Genomic DNA, 20,487 nt, shown 5'->3' on the forward strand with positions numbered 1-20,487 from the left:
CACGCGCACGCACCTGGCGTGGGTTTTAAGCCACCGGGTCTGGGACGCGAACCGTGGTTGACTACGTGGGAGTCCAGTGACACGGACTTCTTTTTAAAGAGAGATTTTTGCTTGAGGGCGCATGTGCTCTCCCGAGAGGTGGAGAGACAGAAAGCAAAAAATCACACCACAGTAGGGATGGCCATGCCACAGTCCTTTTTCTTCCATTCTCCTCTCAAGATTTTGGGCATGCATGCACATAGGCTCAGTGTGAGCTTTGTTGGTTTTGTTTCGTTTTGAGAGATTTTTGCTGTAGAGCATGTGCTCTTGCCAGAAAGACAGAGAGAGACAGAGAGACAGAAAGTGAGAAATCACCCCCTGGGGGGCTGGCCACACTGCAATCTCTTCTTCTCCATTCTCCTCTCAGGATCTTGGACACACATGCACAGGCGCCTGGCATAAATTTAAGCCTTTGGGTCCAGGACTCGAACCTGTGGTTAACTACATGGGAGTCCAGCAATATAGCCATTACGCCAACTGCTGGCCCCAGGCACAGTGTGAGTTTTATGCCACCAGGTCTGGGACTCAAACTGTGGTTTCCCGGGGCAGAGCCGCTCCTCTGCGCCTCTCACCCCTCCCTGCCCGCTGTTCGCCCACATAGTTATCCCCTATTTCTCTGATTTCCAGCCGCTCCTCACCCCTCCCTTCTGCTCTCCGCCCACATAGTTATCCACTATTTCTCTTCTTTCCAACTTCTTTCAACTTTCTCCTGGCTCCTCTTGTTGAAAACATACTCAGGTTTCCTCCATGTCCTAAAAATAAAGCTCCTGCAAGCTCCAGCTGTCACTCCGCTGGTCGCCGCCCATTCATTCCTCAACGCCCACCCGAGCTGTGCTGCCCCGCCACCCCCACCCCGCCCCTCACCACTCTCTGAGCCCTTCATGGCTGCCAGTGGTTTAACACCCCTGGGTGTTAGCATGAGCCCCTCCGGGGAACCCCCTCTCACTGGCCCCCCCTCTCCACTCAGTCCCGCAGATGGCTGTGTAAGTGTGAGCTCTCTCACGTGCTCTGTTTTAAATCGTTTTCTGTCTCTTCACTTGCTCCACCTTCTTTTCCTAGAGTCCTTTTTTTTTTTTTTTGGAGAGGTTTTTGCTATGGGGTACATGTGCTCGCCAGATAGGGAGATAGAGAGACAGAGAGACAGAAAGCAAGAAATCACCCTCCAGGGGGGATGGCCACGCCACAATCCCTTCTCCATTCTCCTCTTGGGATCTTGGGCATGCACATGCGCCCGGCGTGAGTTTTAAGCCACCGGGTCCGGGACGCGAACCGTGGTCAACTACGTGGGAGTCCAGCGACATAGCCATTACGCTAACTGCTGATTCCCCCTGGAGTCCATTTTAAGATAAAAGTTCTTGTATTCTATTATAAGGTGAATTATGTGACCTGCTCATTTCAAGTGAAATTCCTTCATTTAGCTTTTTTTTTTTACCTGATTTTCTCTTTGTAATTAAAAGGTAACTTTTGGGGCCAGCCCTGTGGCATGGTGATTAAGGGAGCTGGCTTCCACATGGCCAACCAGCTTAAATCTTGGCCCTGGCGGCTTGGCAACCACTCCAGGCCCATGAGCACGTGCCCCAGACCCTGACATGATGGAGAAGGAGGCGAGATTGCAGCGTGATCGTGCCCTGCTGGGGAGCGCTTTCTCCCGCTCCCTCTCTCTCTCTCTGTCTCTCTTTGGTAAGCATATTAGGTCCTCTCTGGGGGGGGGGAGGGAAGGTTAATTTTTGAAAATAAAGTTTATTTTAGGGCTATCCAGTGGTGTGGTGGTTAAGGCAACTACATCCCATATGGCCTACTGTGCAGTTCAAGTCCTGGACCCGGCAGCTTGAAATATACTCTGAGTATGTGCATTAGTGTGCCCAAAATCAAATGCAGGAGAAGGCATTGTGTTGTGGCCACCCCTCTGGGGAGATTCCTTACTTTCTTTCTCTCTCCCTCTCTCTTCAGTGAGTGCACGTGCCAGCTAGCAAAATAATCATCATAATAATAACAATTCAGCGTATTTTTTGCATGATAGCTCATGTGCATATATGAGAGAGAGAAAAGAGGAAAACGCCCTCTCCAGGGTCTCATGGTGCCCTGACCCGTCTTCCCCAGCCCTCCGCCTTGTCCGGGTCTTGGCCATGCCTGCATACAATCAGCGTGTTTCCGGGCTGACACAGAGATTCGAACCTGGCAGACACCCCCAAGACGCCCCACCCCACAGTTCAGTTTGTTACAAACTGCATCAACAGACTGGGCCTAAAGTTAACTTGATTTTTTTCTTTTTTTGAAAAAGTACTGCCAAAAGGTGCATATCCTTGTCAGCAAGAGAAATAGAAAGCACCCCCCAGAGAAGTGTGGTCACTGCCATACGTTTTCCTTTGTTTCTTCATCCCCTCAGGATTTGGGACATGCACACATGTGTGTCCAGCGTGTTTTTCAAGCTGCCAAGGCAGGAATTCGAACTGCAGTCAGCCACGTGGAATAGAGCTCCTGTCATAGGACTTAAGTGCCTTACTACGGGGCTCCACCTAAAAGTTGATCTCTCATTAGTCTACTTTAGCTGTGCAGGGGTTTGAATCCTACAAATCTAGTAATGATACAGTTATGCATAAAAAAGCTTTTTATGGGGCCAGCGGATGTGGTACATCTCTGGATGTCCATATAGTTGACCACAGCTCAAGTCCCAGACCCGGCGACTTAAAACTTACATGGGGTGTGTGTGTGTGGTGCATGCCCAAGATCCCAAGAGGAGAACAGAGATGGGATTGTGGTGTGGCCATCCCCCCTGGGGAGTGATGTCTTGCTTTCTGTCGCTGTGTCTCTGTCTCTCCAGTGAGCACACATGCCCTGTAGCAAAATTTTCTCTTTAAAAAAAAAAAAGCGTTTTTATAAATAATGCACCCACAACTTATGAACTATGTTTTGGCTCATCAGAGGCCTCCAGTTTCTCTCTGGGTTTTCAGTTACATTCTGAGTATGGAAAGTTGGCAAATAACCTAGACTTGGATACATTTAGTCATTGACCAGAAAAAAAACACATTGAGATTTTTTAACTTTTAAGATTTCAGATACATTAGATATTTTAAGATTTTATATAAATATTCTCCTCATATATTTTGAAATATTGTACCTAATTTTACCGCTTTTAACTAAAAATCTATAATATGGGGGGTATTCAAAAAGTTTAGGGAAATGTTATTATGATAAAACTGCATGAATTTCAGAAAGTTTTTGTACCACAATCAACTCATGCTTTAATTTCATATTTCCACAGACTTGTTCTGTTTTTGTGATAGGTTGTTTGCACTCACCAGAGAGGAGAGAGACTGAGAGATACAGAGAGGAAAAGTGACAAATCACCCCCTGGGGGATGGCCATGCCACAGTCCCTTCTCCCTTCTCTTGGGATTTTGGGCATGTACACAACTGTGTCTCGTGTGATTTTCAAACACCAACCCTGGGACTCAAACCGTGGTCAACCATGTGGGAGTCCAGCATCTTAGTCAACATACCACACCCCTTACCACCACACACACAGACTTTTTGAAGTATCCCCGGATGGACATGTTATCGTTACACTTTCAACAAAAACAGTAGATCCATTCCAGGCAAAACCCAAATCAGAAACCAGTTGGGTTTAAATAGCTTAATGTATATTGAATGAAGAGGTACGTTATGAAAGCTAAAATAAGCACTGAACACTTTAGTACTGTTTTCATAAGTGAGTTTTTGTTTAATGTGAGCTGATGTTTTGGTGTACTTTCTGCTAGGATGGCCACACAATTCAGCTCCATTGGTTTAATTTACTGTTACGTAGTTCATTCCTTTAACAGTAACTCTCAGGACACTCAAAGACAAATGGCATTTTCATATCTATTATTTGTTTGCAAGTATCACTTCAGATACCCAACCCAACTAATGACTGCAGGTTGAAGGCATGTTAGAAAAAAGACTTGAGCAGCCACTGAGGTAGAGAGCTCTCCAAATGATGCTTATAGTCTTAATCTCCACCAGATGTTCCCTTAGCCACACATATATGACTGTTCAGCTTCATGAGCTCATACATTTTTGATTGAAAGTGTTGAATATTTTAAAATTCCACGATTAGATAAAAATGGCTGTGATGTTTTAGACGAGGGTGACTCAGCCTCACGCAATGCATTCTATCCCAACACAGGATCCTCCCAGTTGGGTTGGGATTTATTTATTTGGATTCATACCACTTCTCTCCAAGGGCTTTCAGGAGCTCTCAGGCAGCTAACCCTTCTTAAATATTTCAAAAGGAGATTTCAGTAAGTGGGTGGAGTGGGAAGATATGGATGGCAAGCAACACGAAGACAATGACAGCCAGCAAGCTTTGTGTTTGACCCGCCTCCAACTCAGCTCTCAAAGGGCCCGATCTCAGTAGAGGAGGAACACTTCCTTTGGAAATTAAAGGTGTCTGACCCTGAGGAGTGCTTGGGGCAACAGCCAGAGTGAGAGGGAGCAGTGCTGGTCTTAATAACCATGGCCAGCCATCGTGGTGCCCAGGTGGGAGCTACATGGGAGGCCTGGGTTTAGTTCCCAGGGCAACCTGAACACTGCGAGTGTGGTTCCATGCACTTTGTAGTCTTAGGTAATTGGGCACCTGCAGCGGGAGGATCGTGTCATGGTGAGACCTTGTCAACAGTATCTCTATTTCTCGAAAACTTTTCCCTTTCTCTCTTATCAAAGGAAAACTCAGCAAATGACTTGGCAGCTGTGTGACTCTGGGTAAGTCCTTAACCTGAACGAGGCCTGATGGCCTCATTCTTTCAAAGGAAGATTGAGTCCAGGGTTTCTAAGTTCCCTTGCCCTTATTTGGGATCTACAAGGAAGAGATTTCAGAGCCTGAAACCAGGCTCACCTGGAAGGCAGTCATGGGGCAAGATGGGAAAGCAGGAACAGTTAGAAGCATCTTGAGGAAGAAAGTTTTGTTTTTGTTTTTCTGTGAGATGATCAGACTTTACTGAAGGACTTTAAAAAATATATTTGAAGACACGCCAAATCCTTGGATTGGAAGTGTGCCGTAAAGATCTTCATGGTAAAGAGTCAGGATGTTTCAGACATAAATATACTGTATTTCCCAAAAGGTCTCTTATCTATAAAAAGAGAGATCATTTTGAAAGAAAATAAGTTGGACTGGCTTTCCAGAACTCTGAAGACGACCTCTCCCACCAGAAACGGGGAGCCTCCCCTGCTTTTACCTACACTTAATGACAACCCTATTTTTTTTTTTAAAAAAGTTTGTTTTGATGCCTCCTCACTGTCCGCTCTTGTTTCTGGTGGAAGGACTGAACAGTTATTGGGTTCATCAGACTCTCTTACCCGTCTTTGGCTAACCGATTCAGCGCCTCAGGCGAGACTAGTATAGGAGTGTTGGTTTTCCATCTCCAATCTAGTATAGTGGACCTGGATAGGCTGCGTGCTTGTTTCTGTTGGAAAGTGCAGCCCTCCTCCCTCTTCCCTGCTGTCTTCATTCTTCATTCCCTCTTCTCTGCTTTGTCTTCAGTCCGTCATTGTGCATGCGTTATGACCCCACAGTTTTTTTTGTGGTCACTTAAACACTTACCTGTTCTTTTCTCTAAACTGATGTATATATGTGTTAGTTTGTTTATTTTACGTATTTGCCATAGGGTGCGTGCGCTCACTAGAGAGAGGCAGAAAGAGAAAAATCACCCCCTGGAATGACCACGCTGCAATCCCTTCTCCTCCATGCTCCTCTCAGGATTTTAGGCATGAACTCACATGCATCTAGCATGATGTTCAAGCCACTGGGTTTGGGATTCTAACTGCTATTGGCCAGGTGAGAGTCCACCATGCCACCTGCTGGCCCTAAATTGATTTATTCTTATCTACTTCTGGACTTCAGCTTTCTCTCCTGATATGAGAACACCCCGAAGTGGTCCCAAAACTCTCTTAACAGGGCTGCCCAAGACAGGCAGAATCTTCCTGTTCACAACAGGATTGGGGTGTGCTCAGCTGGCTCTTCCCTCTTAAGTTTTTGAGCTCAGAGCCAGGAGTTCACCCTCCATGCACAGCACTGACTGTGCTGGCACTGGTAAAGGTGTTGGGGAGAGAAGATGGAAAACAAACCCCCAGCTCTCCTGGAGCTTGCCTCCAAGGGGAATGGTGGTACCCTGAGGGATAGTCGTGACCTTCGCCCCTACAGTTGTCTATCAAGTGCTTAGTTGGGTGGCAGAACCTAAAATACTACCGTGGCCTCTCAGCGTACCTTCCCTTTTTGTCTGTGGTGAGGAAACGTAAGCTGTGCTCCCTTAGCAAATTTCAAGTGCGCACTCGATCTTCAGTTACTGTTGTCGCCTAACCGCATCCTCTTGTAACTCCATTTGTCGCCTTTGGCCCACACCTCCTCACGCTCCTCTTCTCAGCCCTGCTAACCCTACTTCTGCTCTTACTTTCTGTGCACCCCACTTTCATAGCTAAACGTCCCGGTGCACACTGCAAGCATGTACAATTTTTGTTTGTCAATTTTACCTCAGTAAAACTGGGTGGAAGAGCTGTTACAGTTTCTAACCCAAGGAAGGTCCTCGCGGGCCTCGTACCTACCTACTATGTGCATTTTCAACCTTCTGAAAGCCTCTCGTCTGTAACTTATACCGATGAAGTTCATAAGCTTTTTTTAAAAAAGAAATGTGTTTAATTTAGGCAAATGTCTATCCCCCTCTATTTTCTTTTTTAAATCAATCTTCTCACCTCAGCCATACAATACTATCTATAAAATGCTGATTTATTTCTGAGGAAAAAGTTGATTATCATTCAAACAGGTTGCTACAGAAATAAATTATTATTATTTTTTTGATAATAGAAAGCACATACATGTGTCAGCAGGTTAAGGTGCTGGATTCCACATGGCCAACTGTGGGGTTCGAATCTTTGACCCAGTAACTTGAAATTCATGCTGAATAGGACCAGTAGTTGGCATAATGGCTATGTCACTGGACTTGCATGTAGTCAACCACGGCTCGAGTCCCGGACACAGTGGCTTAAACTCACACTGGGCGCGTGTGCATGCGTGCCCAAGATCCTGAGAAGAGAATGGAGGAGAAGGGATTGCAGCATGGCCATCCCCCCTGGGGGTGATTTCTCTCTTTCTGTCTCTCTATCTCTCTCTGTCTTTCTGGCGAGCACACGCACCATATAGCAAAAAAAGACTCTCAAAAAAAATCATGCTGACCATATGTGCATGTGTGCTCAAAATCCCAAGAGGAAACTGGAAAAGGGATTGTGGCTTGGCCATCTTTTGGAGGGGTGGGGAAGGAGTTCTTACTTTCCCTCTCTCTGTTGTTCCCTGGCAAGTGCATATGCCCTATAGCAAAAATAAAATTAAAAACAAAACAAAGCAAAACACAAGTGCTTGCATGCGAGACAAAGAGAGAGGGAGGGAGGGAGGCAGCCTCAACAGGGTCTCATCACTCCACAGTGTGATCCCCTTCCCCAGCCCTCCAGCTCCTCGGCATCTTGTCTCCATACATGTGTATCTGACATGTTTTTAAGGCAGCCTGGGGATCTGAACCTGAGATTGGCCGTATGGCTTCTGGCACTGCAGTCCAGTGCACTACGGGCTACACTACATAGACTGGACCAGAAGTAAGTCACGGAATCCATGTGACTTCCTTTCAGTCAGACTTTGTCTGGAATCCCTATCGAGCTTAGCAAAAATTGAAATAAAGGTAGTTTTACCTGAAAACTTTGAAATGACTATAGGAAGTTTAGCAACATTAAATGAACTGTTGTATATTGCCAATAGTGTCAGAAAATCTATCTTTCAGTTGAAATTTTAGAATCTGTCATCTTCCTATTGTTTTTCTTTCTCTTTTCTTTCTTTCTTTCCTTTTTTTCTTTTTTTTTTGGTGTGTGTGAGAGCTTTTTTTGCTATAGGGCGTGTGCATTCGCCAGAAAGACATAGACAGAAAGAGAGAAATTACCCCCCAGGGGGATGGCCAAGTCGCAATCCCTTCTCCTCCATTCTCCTCTCGGGATCTTGGGCACGCACGCACACGCGCCCGGCGTGAGTTTAAGCCACCGAATCTGGGACTCGAATCCCGGTTGACTACATCCAACTGTGGGGTTCGAATCTTTGACCCAGTAACTTGAAATTCATGCTGAATAGGACCAGTAGTTGGCATAATGGCTATGTCACTGGACTTGCATGTAGTCAACCACGGCTCGAGTCCCGGACACAGTGGCTTAAACTCACACTGGGCGCGTGTGCATGCGTGCCCAAGATCCTGAGAAGAGAATGGAGGAGAAGGGATTGCAGCATGGCCATCCCCCCTGGGGGTGATTTCTCTCTTTCTGTCTCTCTATCTCTCTCTGTCTTTCTGGCGAGCACACGCACCATATAGCAAAAAAAGACTCTCAAAAAAAATCATGCTGACCATATGTGCATGTGTGCTCAAAATCCCAAGAGGAAACTGGAAAAGGGATTGTGGCTTGGCCATCTTTTGGAGGGGTGGGGAAGGAGTTCTTACTTTCCCTCTCTCTGTTGTTCCCTGGCAAGTGCATATGCCCTATAGCAAAAATAAAATTAAAAACAAAACAAAGCAAAACACAAGTGCTTGCATGCGAGACAAAGAGAGAGGGAGGGAGGGAGGCAGCCTCAACAGGGTCTCATCACTCCACAGTGTGATCCCCTTCCCCAGCCCTCCAGCTCCTCGGCATCTTGTCTCCATACATGTGTATCTGACATGTTTTTAAGGCAGCCTGGGGATCTGAACCTGAGATTGGCCGTATGGCTTCTGGCACTGCAGTCCAGTGCACTACGGGCTACACTACATAGACTGGACCAGAAGTAAGTCACGGAATCCATGTGACTTCCTTTCAGTCAGACTTTGTCTGGAATCCCTATCGAGCTTAGCAAAAATTGAAATAAAGGTAGTTTTACCTGAAAACTTTGAAATGACTATAGGAAGTTTAGCAACATTAAATGAACTGTTGTATATTGCCAATAGTGTCAGAAAATCTATCTTTCAGTTGAAATTTTAGAATCTGTCATCTTCCTATTGTTTTTCTTTCTCTTTTCTTTCTTTCTTTCCTTTTTTTCTTTTTTTTTTGGTGTGTGTGAGAGCTTTTTTTGCTATAGGGCGTGTGCATTCGCCAGAAAGACATAGACAGAAAGAGAGAAATTACCCCCCAGGGGGATGGCCAAGTCGCAATCCCTTCTCCTCCATTCTCCTCTCGGGATCTTGGGCACGCACGCACACGCGCCCAGCGTGAGTTTAAGCCACCGAATCTGGGACTCGAATCCCGGTTGACTACATGGGAGTCCAGCGATGCAGCCATTATGCAAACTGCTGGTCCTTGTTTTTGTTTTTAAGATAATGCATCTGGTCATTTCTATGGCTGGGAGAAGCTGTTTTTATGCAAATGAGAACAGGAGCCGCCTTCCTGCCTGTATCTGGCTAGTATTGTTTTTACGCTTAATTTGCACAAGGTGAAAGAACTTGCTGGGTTCCTGGGGCTGTAAACATTTCAACATTCGTCCTTCACAAGATAATTATTTCATTAAAAATAAATTACAAATTATTCAGTAGCTTTAGATGAAAATGATAATCATGTTGTAAGTAGATGCTCTAAGATTCGAGGACAAATTACTTTGGCATTTTAATGGAGAGAGTTTTCTGAACTAATTTTTAGGCACTTAGCATCTCTCTAGCTATAATACAAGCTGACGGTGACCTACGATTAATGAACTCCAATGAAAAACAACGCTGACAGGTAACGTAGGACAGATGAAACCAAAACGTTACTGCAAGGAAGTGGGTTTCAGAGAACCAGTGTATAAAGTAATTTTGTTGGTCAGATGTTTTCAAAGCGAGGTCCTTGAACAGGCTTTAGAAGGTTGGAATATTTTCAGAAAGTTCTCTGAAATGTCCCTTTTCCTATAAAGCTCATTGAAGGAAAGGATTCGCATTTCCTATAAAGCTCATTGAAGGAAAGGATTCACTGTTTTCATAACTTTTCTTAAAGAGGCGGTGACTTTCCAAAAGAGCAAATGTGTGAGAAATGACAGTCATTTTCTACTGCTTTGGCTAAGAGTGAGAGTCTTCAGCTGCCTGGAACTCTGTGGATACCACCATTGGACCTCCGACTCCTTACTGGGCCCCACCCACCTCTGACAAGTCAGGGCAGCCGGGAGATCTGGGTCAGCACTGGCTGGTAGGGACCAGCAGTTAGCATAATGGCTATGTTGCTGAACTCCCATGTAGCTGACCACGGTTCGAGTCCCAGATCTGGTGGCTTAAACTCATGTCGGGTGTGTGTGCGTGCGTGCCCAAGATCCTGAGAGAAGAATAAAGGAGAAGGGATTGCGGCATGGCCATCACCCCTGGAGGGTGATTTCTTGCTTTCTGTCTCTCTGTCTCCCTCTGTCTTTCTGGAGTAAACATACACGCCCTATAGAAAAAAAAAAAATACCTCTCAAAGGAAAAAAAAGGAATTAGCTTAAATGGTCTTTCCTATGCTTTTGCTCTGAACTTTTTTAAAGTTATGAATATAAACTAAAACCATCCTTAGAAAGCCAGGGTCATGAGGCATCTGATCAGGAGACTCTGGGATGCGGGTGTTTGTGAGATCTTGTGCCTATTGAGTGAGCCTCACCCATTCTCATTTATTCCCTGTCCCAGGGATTTTGAGTGTGTACTGTGGCTCCTCAGGATAGTGTGTGCTCCCCCTAGACGTCTACAGCTCATAGCCATCTGCATTCGGGATGTGAGGGAGGAGCAATAGGGCCTGTGAGCTCACGCAAGTCATTACTTCTCAGGAATTTTCTTATCTGAAAAATAAGGGCGTTGGCCGCACCACCTCTAAGGTTCTTTGTTGCTCTGAGTCTCCAGTTTGCATACATATGTGTGTGTGTGTGTGTGTGTGTGTGTGTGCGCGCGCTTAGCTTTTCCTCATAACATTTGTTATTAAAACGAACCCCAAAAAGGAAGAGGATGAGAACTCTGGGTAGAGTGGGCAATGTTGAGCTGGAGGAAAGACTAGGACTGAGAAGGGGTGGGGCAGGCTGGGCTAGCCAGATTTGCAAGCTGGACCTCCCCCAGCCTGTGAGACCAGGTAGCTGTCACAATGTCCTTTGGAAGCCTGGTGAGCTCGGACTCTGACCCTTAGGCATCTCTGTGGAAAGAGGTGGTGATGCCTGTTAGAGTGGATTGGTTCTGTCTTCTTGCTGACCTTCGTCTATGCTCCTGTGACAGAAACTGTTTCTGCACCCTGGGCTTGGACCGCAGTGGCCGCCTCGTCCCTGCGTGCCATGGGCCTTCCCCACTCGGCCTTTGCTTTGCATCTGTGCACTCCTCAGTCTGCAGTGCCCCTCCAACCCAGTGAGCTTTCCTTGGGGAAATCTCCTTGGGAGTAAGCCATCCTCCTTTCGAGCTGGTTCTGAGTTGATTCCGAGGCGGCATGTAGGACCCACCAAGGTCCTTGTCCATAGAATAAATAGCACAGGAAGGACCAGCGTTCTCTGCTGCATTTCTTTTCAACCAATCTCAAAATAGAGTAGAGTGGCTTTCCAGAAGGACAGGACTTCCCTGTGTCTTCAAAGAAGGCAGTAGTCTGGTATAAAATATGTGGCATAACGAGGCGGGGGCAATTCCTCACTCACCCAGTTCAGGAGTAGATGAATGAGGCCAGCCGGGGTGACATAGCGGGTAGTCCAGCACTCTTCAAAGCTGAGGCCATGCAGACGGTCCCGGGTCCTCCTCCTGAGATCCCTTTGAACACACGAGGCACGCATGCATGTACCCATGATCCAGGTCTGCTGAGGCTGCCGTACGGTTGCTGCATGAAGACCCCGTTGGGGACGCCTGTGTGTGTGTGTGTGTGTGTGTGTGTGTCTCCTTCTGTCATGGGAGAAATAAATAAACTTAAAAAAAAAAAGAGTAGATGAATAAGTGGTTTTAATTGGATTAGGTGACTATATATCAGAAGTAATCCAGCTCAGCTGTTGAGCCCAATGGCTGTTTTTAAAATAACCAGCACAGTTGACTATCCGAGTTCCCACCTGCCTTATTTGGTTCGTCAGAGGGTGGGTGACCGTCTGCCGACAGTATAAGGAGGTTGTTCTCTTGCTCACCCTCCTCTTTCCCCTTCTCTTCCTCTTCTCTCTCTCCCTTCCCTTTCCTCTTTCCAATCTTCTTCTTCCTCTTCTATCTCTTCCTGTTCTATTTCTCTGTTTTCCTTTTCATCTCTATTTTTCTTCTATTTTCTCATCTTTTTTCTCATTGCCTTTCCTCTTTCATCTTCACCTGATAAGTCAAGATACAACAACGTAACCATGGATATCTGTAAGTTTTACTGATTTTCATGTGTCCACTGATAACTTTTTAAATATACATATATGTTTGTAGAGAGGGATTTCCTATTACACAGGTTTGATAGTTTTTTTATAATGCTACAATACGAAAAAGGATCTTTAAAAAATGACTGTATTCTGAAACATGGAACTGATTTCTAGGTAGCATTTATTTTGTGGGAAGAGCTGTTGTTCTCCTTAGAAGAATCTGGTAATTTTTTCTTCTCGGTTACCTTGGTTTATAAATGTATCGCACATGTATGTATGTGTGCATAGGAATAACAACCCCCAAAAAATCCACTTACATGGCTGAAAATGGCATTTGCCACTGGCAATAGGGGAAAATGAGTCCATGAGACTCTAGTTTAATTTTAGTAGAGGGAAAATTTAAATCCAACCTCAGCCTCTGCTTTGGTGTTCATTAACTCAAATTTAAAATTAGAGATGTGGTAATAATTTGGCAGTTCTGGCTTTCTGAGGGGAACCATATCATATTGTATGTGTGTGCTGGCCTTAAAAATAGGTATTGCCATGAAGAGAAGACTTCATCGTCTACCGAGTCACTGGAAAAGTCATGATGCACTTTTGCATTTAAAGAAACATAGAAAATTACAGCACGACTTTGCTGATAACCCAGTGTATCTGTGACCAATTCAGTCAAGTGGAAACGGGGACTTAGTTTAAGGTCTCGCCCAGGGAGCACTCAATACCAGCCCTGGCTACATTAAGTTCATCTTTGGTCAAAACTCTTTTGTGTAAAAAGCTAACTGCCGAAGAGTAAACACTCTTGACCCTGACTGTAAATATTTGTCATACGTCTGGTTAGTTTTAGTTTTAACTGAACAAAATCATTTTGGCAGAAGAGTCATTAAACGCTGACAGCCCCACAAGTTACACAAAACCCCGAACTTCACATTCCTCGTTCTTCTCACACAGGCCTGGGTTGTGACACACAACCCGTTTGAACACGTTGCTTCTCTGGTGGTGAACATCTCCTAAAACGTATATTCCTGAACAAGGAATATAGCTGTGGAAAATGGAAATACAAATGTGTGTGCCTAATGTCTCTGTCAGTTCTCTGAGAAGTTCAGAGTATCATTAATTTGAAGAGTTTCCTGTGTAAATTCTAGAGCCTCAGCGACCCCATGGGAAGGTTCCAGGTTTGCATCCGGAGACCTCCCTGAGCACTTCAGGCACTCCTGTGTTCAGGCTGAGCCTGGTGTGCAGTATCGGGACCCTGTGGGGGGTGCTGTCTCTCTCTCTTTCTCTCTCTCTGTGTCTCTCTCGCTCATGGTAAAGATGAACCAGTAAACTTAAAAATATATATGTGGGTATATATACATATATTAGAGTCTCGAGCCACCACCATTGTTCCTTCTCTGTTTGATTATCTTCCACTGAGGGATTTAATTGTTGCCCTTCTGGACTACTTAGGCAATGGCAAAGCTACCTGGATCTTGAGTTGCTACTTTTAGCACAAAATCCTCCTCCTACCTGCTTAGGAGCAGCTGATGCACTGTGGCCATGCCAGCTCTCCACTTAAGATGTGCTGAGAGAGCTCATTTGTAGCCTGGAAGGGAGCGGTAGCAGAGGGTTCCGGGCAGACCCTACCGCCTGTGAAAAGGCCCGGCCATTCTCTGGGGTCTGCCTGGACCGCGGATTGTATCCGGATGGTTACGCATGAGTAGAATGATGGCATTTGAGCTTTGTCAGAGCTTGCGAGGGCCCAGGCTGCCCAGACTCCCTGGATCGTGTGAGCAGGGAGCTGAGGAACACTTGGGCCTGACCGTGCTTTGACTTCTGCTTTGTGTAACCACTAATCCAGAACAATCCTGCCCGAGGCTCCGGAGACTCTGCCTCTTCTCTTCCGCAGGCCTTGTTTTGCCTGAGAGCTGCAAACAGCTTATTGTAGTCAGAAAAGAGTGTGTTTTCCCTTCCACAGCTTTCTGGGCATGAAGTAAAACTCGAATCTGACGAGCTGTACAATAGATCCCTCTTGTCCAGGAATTATGAGTTGAGGTCTTGGTTCCCAGTCCGTACTGTGAGCAGCTGCTGGGTTTTGGCTTCTTACGGAGCTTTCACTAAGATCGAATTTGTTAAACATTCTCCCATCCTGAAGAGGCCTGGATTAGCTAGCCTCCCATGAGAACATTCCTCTGCTGCTTGTGGAAACAGACTTGCATCTCTGCACAGTCTGCCCCGGCAGTGCGTCCTCCATCATTTTATCTAATTAGCAGGGCATTTCCGTATGGCCCATGACGTGGTGACTGGTGTTTTAGGACTTGAAAACCTCTTGGCTAGATTGCAGAATATTCTAGCAAGCCTCAGTCTTGTAACTCTTATACCTCCTTTTGCTGTCAAATTCGGCCTGCTTTGGCCAGCTTTGTTTTTCCCCCTCGTTCCACAGAGAGCCTCTCAGGAACCAATTTCAGAGAAGTCTAATCCCTGTTGAAAATATGGAGCCCACCAGCAGCAAGCAGACCAGATACACTGGAGGATACCTGGACCTCACAGTCACTGTCACCTAGTAGGAGCCCTCCAAGGAATCTCCAGAAATGGCTTGCCTTCACAGACTTTATAAACATTCTTGAATAACTGGACAGAGTTTCTTAATGTAAATTTGCTTGTTCTTTAGATGGCTTAGGTTTAAGTAGCCAGAAAGTATCAAAGAGAACATGTTGCACACACCTGTACACATACTTGTTGAGGACCTTGGCACACGAGAAAATGTTCTAGAACTAACCAGAGTCTTGACCTCTGAGTAGGCATGGCCCTAGGCAGAAGAATAGTATTGCTTGGGTATGTGCAGGTCCCACTCTGTACTCTTACTTTAGAATTGGGCAAAAGAATTGACTAATATGTTATTTAAATTTAAAAATAAAACCTATTGGGACCAGCAGTTGGTGTAATGACTATGTCGCTGGATTCCCATATAGTCGACCACGATTTGAGCCCCAGACCCAGTGGCTTAAACTCACGCCGGGCGCGTGTGTGTGCATGCCTAAGATCCCTAGAGGAGAAGGGATTGTGGCGTGGCCATTTCCCCAGAAGGTGATTTCTCACTTTCTGTCTCTCTGTCTCTGTCTTTCTGGTGAGTGCACGTGCACTATAGCAGAAACCTCTCAAAAAAATAATTAAATAAATAAATAAATCCTTTTTTTAAATAACAAAGAATATGTCACTTGTCATACACATATGAGAGAGAAAATACTTTCTTACCCTCTTAGGTTCCATGGCTAGGGGCCTGCAGATTTAACTGGCACAATTCAGCATAGCAGAGGAAAGGGGTCCAGCCTGGTGGTTAAGGTGCTGGATCCCATAAAGCAAACTGAGCAGTTCCAGTCCCAGACCCAGTAGCTTAAAAACATGCCAGGCAGGCACATGGGCATGTGTGCCCAAAATCTCAAGAAGAAAATGGAGGAGAGGATATTGTGGCATAGCTATCCCCCCAGGGGATTTTTCTCTCTCTTCGGCAAGTGCATGTGCCCTATAGCAAATTTAAAAGAGAGAGAGAGAGGAATACAATTTTAATAATTTACATGCATGGGGGTTCACAGAAAATAAGTGAAACTCAAAGCAGCAGTTAGACCTAGGAGGTCGTATACCCTTCTTTTTCAAGGAAAGAGGCTGTGGGCTTCTGGGGATGATAGCTGTGGGGAGGTGGCTCGGAAGCATCTGAGGGGAATCCATAGAAGATAAGTGTTATTTCAGCGAAGTGCGTGTGCGTGGCTCCTGCTGTGCCCACCCTCCATTTCCACGGAGGAGCTGCCCTCCTCTCTGGGGTACAGGAGATGCGGACATTTTGACAAACGGAGGTGTATGCCCTGTTTTAGGCAAAGAAGAGGAAGGCAGAGAATTCTTCTCACATATGCTGATCCTTGCTTTTGGCTCAAAATAATTTCTAAGCCAGGGTGGCTCATGTTGGGATGACGTAGTCAAGACCCCTTTACACTTAACAAATGTCCAGGCAGCCCAGCAAAGCTAATGTCAGATTACCGATCCTCAATGCAAGTTTTTATGTATCTGGACTATCTTTTATATCCATTTATTATGTCTTTTATTTGATTCTGGAATATTTTGCACATATGTATATATATATATATAATATTCATAATTGCCTGAGCCCCACTATTATACAAAGGTTTGCACACTTTTGTCTTAAAGATAAAAATACAGTTTCTTCAAACAATATTTAAGAAGACCCCTATGTATATGCTGAAATGACCTTAGTCGGTTTTCTAACCATATTTGGTCTTCCTTAGAAGCCTGTTATTTAGATGGGGTCTGATGTGTTGCCATCACGAAGTGTGCAGAAAAAAGCATCAACGTCAGTTTATACTTGTTAGGTTGAAATCGTAAGAGGGTCAGTGTGCAAGTTCATTTGAAGTATGGTGAATTCTCCAGTATTTTGAAAATAGAATTTTTTTTTTTTTTGAGAGGTTTTTGCTATAGGGCGCGTGCGCTCACCAGAAAGACAGAGACAGAGTAACAGAAAGGGGGGGATGGTCATGCCGCAATCCCTTCTCCTCCATTCTCCTCTCTGGATCTTGGGCACGCACGCACACGCGTCCCAGTGTGAGTTTAAGCCACTGGGTCCGGGACTTGAACTGCAGTCAACTACATGGGAGTCCAGCGACATGCCAACTTCTGATCCCGAGAATAGAATATTTCAAAAAGGCGGATATCTTTTAACAAAGCTTAATCAGATTTGGAAAATGTTTTTGTACTTACGTTTGATATTAAGGATTGCTAATATTTCTGCTCCAATGCTTAGTATAATAGAAGGCGCTCAATAAGTATTTGTGGAATAAAGAAATTAATAAATGGAAAATACACAAATATATTTCCTTGAGTGAACCACAAGAGCTGAAAGCCTGTTTGATTTCTTCACCTTTCAAGCTCCCTAGTGAAAATTTGCTTTGTGACACTCCTGATTCATTCAACCTTCTCCGGAAGGAAAGTAATTAAGTATTTTTGCTTTAGAATATTCCATTTTGATACCACAGGTGACAAGCAAAAAGTAACCAGTCCTCGACTTTAACTAAATGACTAATTAAACACAGAAGGAACTGCCAATAAAATTGAAATCAAATCTGTCATTCAATCCAGGGTTGTGTCGAGTTTGCTTTGTGAGTTGGTAGGGAACCTATGCTAAATAATACATCATCGAATTTTGAGAAGCAGCCAGGAGAATTTGGATAATTTTAAAAGGCTTTAAAAATAAGGTGGGACTTGTCTAAAAAATTGTTTGTTTAGTTAAAGCTAAAAGCGAATGAGATAAAAACCAATCTTTAGATTGTGATAGGATAGTTTTTTTTGTTGTTGTTTTTTAATAGCAGTTGATTGGTCTTTTTCTTCAATAGATACAAGGTTTGTTTACCTGATGTCGGGCTGCAGGCTTTCCCTGTGGTCTCCGAAGCGAGTCCATGTACGTTCAAATTCCGGCACGTTTAGTGACCATGTGTGTTTTATCATGCAGAGGTGGCTAGCTCGTACCTCGGCTTCCTCGTCTGTGAAATGGGCATGCTCACCATGGTAGCACATAGGAGGGTCACGGGGCTGATCCGTGGAAAGCACCCACTGTGTGGCCTGTTTACTGGGTGGTGCTGATGGTGGTGAGGATGAAGGATCCTCATTAGGACAAAGATGATTTGTATGTTTCCTTTGTAGCCTTAAGCTGTGAAGATTTTTGTCTAATTAAAATTTGATTGTAAATTTTTGTAACTTTGATATTAAAGTAGACTGTTTGTGCCTTCTTTCTTTTTCGTTTTTTGGCATAGGGCATGTGTGCTCGCCAGAGAGAGACAGAGAGAGGGAAAGTGAGAAGTCACCCTTCAGGGGGGATGGCCACACCTCACTCCCTTCTTCTTCATTCTCCTCTTAGGATTTTAGCCACGCAAGCGCACACTCCCAGTGTAATTTTCAAGTCACAGGTCCAGGAGTTGAACCGTGGTTGGCCATGAGGGAATTAGCTGCTTTCACCACCACGTCACCTGCTGGCCCTGAGCCTATGATTTTTACTAGGGAAATGATTCAATATTCTTTAACTTAAAAAGAAAAAAAAAGGGGGGGACGCTAAAAATGTTGTACCTTGGTATCATAGCAGCAGTAGAAATGTTCTGCCCTGGCTCCTGAGTGGCCACTGACAGTTTCCTGAGGAGGGTGAGCTCAGGATGTCAGATTTTGCTAGATTTGGCAGCTGTTTCGCACCAGGACAGCCTCGCCCACAGTTGTCCTGTGCATTCCACAAGGGGATGGGAAAACCTTCCTACTGACGGGAGTGGTCAGGCTTTTGGAACAGACATCTAAGATGATTATCTGGCTCTCAGTACCCTTAGGTGGCTCTTTCAAAAATACAGAAAAGAGCCGCTAGACAGTGGCACAGTGAGCGAGGTCACCCACACGGGAAGCGTCCCGGTTCAAGTCCAGAGACCTCCCTGCATACACTGGGTGCATGTCCCCTACAATCTGGGGATGGCCGTGGCCAGGGATGGGGCTGTGTTGGGACCCCATTGGGGGTGCTCTCTCTCTGTCTCTGTCTCTCCGTGTCTTTCTCGCTCATGAAAAATTAAATAAAATAAACTTAAAAATACAGAAAAGAATATTCTTCTGGTTACGATGTCAAATTGTAAAGGAACGTTTGCGTATTTACTCATCTTGACGATGTCCCGTGTTAAATGAAGTAGAATGTTCCAGTTGCAGTCAGGTCACCCTGGGGTTGGAAGAGACCATACTTCGTCAAGGTCATTGCTTTCCAAAACAGCAGGATCATTTGACTTGCTTGATAAGGACCGGCCAAGTGGCTAGGTTAAGGAGGCTGGATCCCACAGGGCTGAGCCTGCAGTCTGGGTCGTCCTGGACCCAGCAGCTTAAAAAACACACTGGCTGTGAATACCTGGGTGCACAAAATTCCAAAAGAAGAGTGGAAGAGAAGGGATTGCAGTATGACCATCTCCTCTGGGGGGGGATTTCTTTCTCTCTCCCTCGTTCTCTCTCTCTCTCTCTCACACACACACACTGTCTCTCTCTCTAGCAAGTACACATACATTGCAGCATCTTTAAAAAAGAAGAAAAAAATTGTTTGATAAACCAAAACATACAGTTTGCAAGGTCTCACCCAGACCTGTAGGGATGGTAGACCACCCCCGAGTGATTCTGGTTCCCTGCATGCTTGGCACTGCCCACACATCCCTCCCTCTCCAATATCCCGGTCCAGGCCACCAGCCCTCGGCCTCCCAGTTTCCCCTCAGTGGGGTCTGTGGAGGGTGTTCTCATCAGCCTGTGCGGGCAGGTGGCGGGCGATGAGCACACCTCCTATGGGTATCGAAAATGTCTTTCCCTTGCTGAGCTTTTTGTTTGTTTTCTGTTTAACTATGTAATGTTAATCTCTTAGAAAAAAATCGTATTTAGCACCAGCAGGTGGTATAGTGGGTAAGGCACTAGACTCCGTGGTCAACCATGGTTTGAGTCCCGGACCCAGCAGCTTAAAATTCACGCTGGGCATGTGTAATGCTTGCCCAAAATCCCAAGAGGAGAATGGAGGAGAAGAGATTGTGGCATGGCCATCCTCCTGTGGGGTGACTTCTTACTTTCTCTCTCACTCTGTCTCCAGTGAGTGCATGTGCCCTACAGCAAAAATCTCTCTCATGATGTCCACTTATTATTATTATTATTATTATTATTTGGAGAGGTTTTTGCTACAGGGTTCATACACTTGCCAGAAAGACAGAGAGACAGAAAGTGAGAAATCACCCCTAGGGGGGGATGGCCACACTGCAATCCCTTCTCCTCCATTCTCCTCTAGGGATCTTAGGCACGTACACACACATGCCCAGCATGAGTTTAAGCCACCGGGTCCGGGACTTGAACTATGGTTGACTACATGGGAGTCCAGCGATATAGCCACTATGCTATCTGCTGGTCTCTTCCACTCCCTATTTTTACTGGGTTTAAAGCTCCAGGACTATTTCTTTGAAATACTAATATCTTTTTTTTTTTTTTTTGACTTTTGCCATAGAGCACTTTCACTTGCCAGAGAGGGACAGTGAGAGGGAAAGTGACAAATCATTCATCTATGCCACAATCTTTCATTCTACTCTTGGGAATTTGGGTGCATTCACACGT

General features: G+C 45.2%; 1 long non-coding RNA gene across 1 annotated transcript in view; it reads left to right on the forward strand.

Annotated features, from left to right (window-relative positions):
* The window catches only part of LOC114007161 (uncharacterized), a 69,901-nt gene extending 54,626 nt beyond the window's left edge, over window positions 1-15,275 (forward strand). Inside the window, exon 3 of the long non-coding RNA XR_003548800.1 lies at window positions 14,771-15,275. This is a non-coding gene — a long non-coding RNA (uncharacterized LOC114007161). The remainder of the gene's footprint in view (window positions 1-14,770) is intronic.
* Window positions 15,276-20,487: the final 5,212 nt, after the last annotated feature.

This window comes from Tupaia chinensis, unplaced genomic scaffold (assembly GCF_000334495.1).
Source record: "Tupaia chinensis unplaced genomic scaffold, TupChi_1.0 Scaffold000001_1, whole genome shotgun sequence".
NCBI classification, from domain to species: domain Eukaryota; kingdom Metazoa; phylum Chordata; class Mammalia; order Scandentia; family Tupaiidae; genus Tupaia; species Tupaia belangeri.